Here is a 5,000-nt window from a genome sequence, read left to right as displayed (position 1 = left end):
TCGGAGCTGTCCCTGCCAGGAGCTCCTGCTCGGTGTCCGGCGCTGCTCCCCCCCCTCAGCGCTCGGAGAGCCAAGTTGCCTGGGAGCACTGGGAGGGACTGGGAAAGACTGAAAGGGAGTGGGAGCACCTGCAGCAGGTAGTGGGAGCACTGAGAGGGATTGGGAGTTGAGCATGCTTGCAAGTGGGAAGACCTGGAGCAGAGACTGGGAGCACTGGGATATTGAAACCCCAGCAGTATCTGAGACCACAGAGGCCTACATTGGTTTGTACCGGTGCAAACTGGTCCGTACTGTTCCATAATGGGACGTGTAAATGTGCAGATGACACCAGCTCGGGTGGCAGCATTGATTTGTTGGAAGGAAGGAAGCTCTGCAGAGGGATCTGGACAGGCTGGAGCCATGGGCTGGGGCCAATGGGATGAGGTTCAGGAAGGCAAAGTGCCGGGTCCTGCACTTGGGCCACAACAACCCCCTGCAATGCTGCAGGCCTGGGGAAGAGCAGCTGGAAACTGCTCATGGGAAAGGAGCTGGAGGTGCCGATTGATGGAGCTGAACGTGAGCAGCTCGTGCCCAGGCAGCCAGGAAGCCTCCAGCATCGTGGGCTGGATCAGCACCAGTGCGGCAGCAGGGCCAGGGCAGGGATTGTGCCCCTGCGCCGGGCACTGGGGAGGCCGCACCTCGAATCCTGTGTTCAGCTCTGGGTCCCTCACTGCAAGAGAGACCTTGAGGGGCTGGAGTGGGGCCAGAGAAGGGCAATGGAGCCGGTGCAGGGCCTGGAGCACAAGAGAGATGGGGAAGGGCTGAGGGAGCTGGGGGGTTCAGATGGAGAAGAGAAGGCTCAGGGGGGACCTGATGGCTCCCTCCAAGTGCCTGACAGGAGGATGGAGCCGGGAGGGGCTGGGCTCTGCTCCCAAGGAACAAGGGATGGGACGAGAGGAAACGGCCTCGAGCTGCACCAGGGCAGGTTTAGATGGAGCTGAGGAACAATTCCTGCCCCAGAGGGTGCTCAGGCGTTGGAGGAGGCTGCCCAGGGCAGTGATGGAGTCACCACCCCAGAAGTGTTCACACACCCTCAGTGCCATGGGTTAGCGGTGGCCTCGACAGTGCTGAGATAAGGCCTGCACTGGATGAGCTTAAAGTTCTTTTCTGACCTGGTTGATTCTATGATTCTATGATCCTTTTTGCTGAGGCACTGGTGAACCAGGGGTTTTCTTTACTGTGAGAGTGACAGAGCACTGGAACAGGTTGCCCAGGGGGGTTGTGGAGCCTCCTACATTGGAGATATTCAAGGCCCGCCTGGACATGTTCCTATGTGATGTACTCTGGGTTACCCTGCTCTTGAGGGGGGTTGGACTGGATGATCTTTCGAGGTCCCTTCCAACCCTCGGGATTCTGTGATTCTGCGATTCTGTGTGAAGTGCACATGACACAGCAAGTGATCTGTGTGTCTAGTGCACCGGAAGGTGAACAGTTCCTTTTGGTGTTAGATCTGTAGAGGCAGATTTATCTCCAAAGCAAATCAACCATGTCCCAAGGAAACAGGCAGGGAATTCTGAGCTGTATCTTGAACACTGCCAGGGATGGGGCAGCCACAGCTTCTCTGGGCACCCTGTGCCAGTGTCCCACCACCCTCACGGGGAAAAACGTCTTCCTGAGATCTCTTCTCAGTCTCCCCTCTCTGTCACATTAAAGCCCTTCCCCCCTGTCCCATCCCCACAGCCCCTTCTTCTCCCCACAAGCAATGAGCCCAGATCCCAGGAGCTCCCCTCAGCGGCCGCAGCTCCGCTGCCGCCTCAGCGGCACAACTGCACACCCGCTGCAAAGCGGCCACACTGGGGAAGTCACCTGAGGTGCTCTTGGCAACTCCTAAAGCACCCCAGGGTCGCAATCGCCACCCACCTCGTTCCACGCTCCTGTGTCCACGGGCGTCACCGGCTGCGAGACACCGAGATGGGAACCACCAGAGGACCTGCTCTTGCCTCCTGCACCGGTAGCTTGTGTTCCGTGGGGCAGCTGTCGTCTCCTAGAGCTTCTGCTGAGGGGTTCCGTGGGGTTCCGTGGCCTCACACCCCTGAACACGGAGTGTTCCACAAACAGGAACCCCCGTGGTCCCCGTGTCCCCGAGGTCATCGTGACGCGTGACCTCTGACTGAGTCCGTGGGGTGCTCCGCAGGTGCCCGAGGCGTTCTCTGGGATTCTCTAGGGGTATCCCCAGGATGCTCTGGGAGTGCACAGAGACACGGGGGCTCCGAGCAAGCTGCTGTAGCGGAATGTGTCCCTGCCCGTGGCAGGGGTAGATCTGGATGCGCTTTAAGGCCCCTTCCGGCTCAACCCGGTCTGGGATTCCACGGTTCTCTGCCGTGCCGATGTCGGTCGCTCTGCGCTTGTCGCAGGTGGCCGTGACGCCCCGTTCCGTTGCCCGCGTTGAGCTGCGACCCCCCGCACGCTGCACCTGCGCACCACAGGTAGTGAGGAAGAGCAGCCCGTGAGGGACCTCCCCGAGCCGGCTGGGCAGAGCCTGGTCCCCGTCCCCCCCCCCCCCGCAGTGACTCCCGGAGCAGCCCCGAGCGGCCAGCGGCCGGGGGCGCGGTGCTGCCGCCGTCACAAAGCCGTGGCGGTCGCCGTGGATTTGCCCGTTGTGACAAACGGGGCCCCCTCGTTGAGCGTGGGCTATTGAAGGAGCCGGATCCCTGCAGCAACCAGTGCAGAGGAGACCCCTCCGTCGGGAGGCTGCGTCTCCCGTGGCTGCCCCGCACATCCGGCTACGCGTTCTTTGACTTTGCGATCCCGTTTGAGTGCGGCTGGAAACGCGTTGTGGGTGCGTGCTGTGAAGGGAGGAGAAGCTGTCGGGAGATGCGCTGCTGCCACGGCAGCTGTAGGAGGAGAGGATGGGTGGAGAAGGAGGCACCGGGCTTGTGCCCAGTGGGAGGTGGCTGGGGAAAAGGATGCCCGAACGCACCCCCCAGACCTCAGGGCTGCGCTTCACTTCCCCCCCCCCCCACCCACCCACCCCCCCACGCGCTCCCTACCCGTGTCTGTTTCTCGGAGCTGTCCCTGCCAGGAGCTCCTGCTCGGAGTCCGGCGCTGCTCCCCCCCCCTAGAGCGCTCGTAGAGCCAAGAACGCTTTTCCTCCCCTGCCGGGGCGTTGCTACGGCGCTCGCCTCCCCCTACCGCTGCTCGGGGGCTCTCCGCTCCTCCGCGGGGGGACGCCAGGTAGACCTGGTGGCCCGGGAGCGGCCGCCGTCTTCCCCCCCTTTCCGCCCGTGCCTTCGGGTAGACCTGGCGTCTGCCGGCGAGCCTCCCGGCGGCCGGCCGGCCATGTCGGGAGGGAAGCGGGAGGGGGTGGGGGGGCGCAGCGGCTCCTGCAGACCCACAGGTGCGGCGGCTAGTGTCTTTCGGTCTGTCTCTGCTTAGAAGCTTGCAAGGGGAACGCGATCTTCAGCCCTCCCTGCCGTCGCCCCTGCGGTAATCTGAGCATTTGCTGGAGCACAAACGGTTTTTATTACCGACCGCTTTTCTGTCCCGGTAGGTACGTCCCTGCACGGAGATGCCTCAGCAGCATCTGGCTGTCGCCCGGGCTTTCCTGGGGCCCCGGTGCTGGGGACGAGGTGGCGGCACCTCATAATGTTCACGCGCACGCACAAACACACACCCCCCCCCCACCCCCCCCCCCTTTTTTCCTCCGCTTCGCTGTGCTTTCCCACTCCCGTTCTCTCGTCATTCTCTCTCCGGAGTTAAAGCCGGAGCCCGCAAAGCAGGGAAGCGGAAGAACGGTGGCTGGGGAAAAGGGTGCCCGAGCGCAGCCCCCCCCCCCCCCACCTCAGGGCTGCGCTTCACTTCCCCCCCCCCCCCCCCCCCGCGCTCCCTACCCGTGTCTCTGTTTCTCGGAGCTGTCCCTGCCAGGAGCTCCTGCTCGGAGTCCGGCGCTGCTCCCCCCCATAGAGCGCTCGTAGAGCCAAGATCGCTTTTCCTTCCCTGCCGGGGGTTGTTGTCGTTTCCCCCGCCCGGCTCCCCCGAGCACCTCGGGGAGCTCCCGGGCGGGCTGAGCGCTGGCCCCGCCTGGCAGGCGGCGGAGTCCCTGCCCCTGCGAGCGGCCCCTGGGCTGCGGGGACCCTGCCGGCGAGGACGGCGCCGGGCAGCCGGGGCCGGCTGCACGGCCGCGTTCGCGCCCTGCAGCCAGCCGGCCGGCCCCGCCCGGGACGAGGGACCCGGCTCGCCCCGTCCCTCGCACGGTGCGGAGGGGAGCCCCGCTCTGCGGCGCGTCCTCCTTACCTACGCAGGGGCACCGAGGCGGTCCTCCTGACAGATCCTCTCTGCGGCTCGCGCGTCTCCCCTGGGTGCCTGCCGGCAGCGTGCCCCAGCCCCTGCTCCTGGGCGCGGCCGTCTCTCTGCAGCCCTGCCCGCTTGCCGGCATCTGTCCGGCGAGAAGGGACCGAGAAATACCCGCCCGAAAGAGACCCTACCTATCTACCGAGCGAGCGAGCGAGCGAGAAAAGGCTGGTGAGTGCCCGGCAGCGCCGCTCGAGCTTGCGAGCATCCCGGCGGGCGGGCGGGGAGCGGGCGGGCAGCAGAGGGGTTGCTGCGGCGCTCGCCTGCCGCTGCCGCTGCTCGGGAGACCCTCGCTCCTCCGCGGGGGAACGCCAGGCAGGCCTGGTGGCCGGGGACTCGGCCGCCATCTTTCCCGCTTTCCGCCCGTGCCTCCGGGTGGACCTGCCGGCTGCCTGCGGCCGAGCGCTGGTGGGGGGGGGGGGGGGTAGTTTTCCGTCAGGTCTACCGGGCTCCGCGGGGACTCTGCCGCATTTCCAGGGAACGGTTCCGCTCGCGCCGCCGCTAGCGGGAGCTCCGGCTCGCGCCGGACTTAGCCGCGCTCCCGCGGTGCCGAGGTAGACCTGCCGGCTGCCTGCGGCCGAGCGCTGGTGGGGGGGGCGTAGTTTTCCGTCAGGTCTACCGGGCTCCGCGGGGACTCTGCCGCATTTCCAGGGAACGGTTCCGCTCGCGCC

This window comes from Melopsittacus undulatus, unplaced genomic scaffold, assembly GCF_012275295.1.
Source record: "Melopsittacus undulatus isolate bMelUnd1 unplaced genomic scaffold, bMelUnd1.mat.Z mat_scaffold_506_arrow_ctg1, whole genome shotgun sequence".
NCBI classification, from domain to species: Eukaryota; Metazoa; Chordata; class Aves; order Psittaciformes; family Psittaculidae; genus Melopsittacus; species Melopsittacus undulatus.
Note: the sequence above shows the minus strand (reverse complement) of the source record.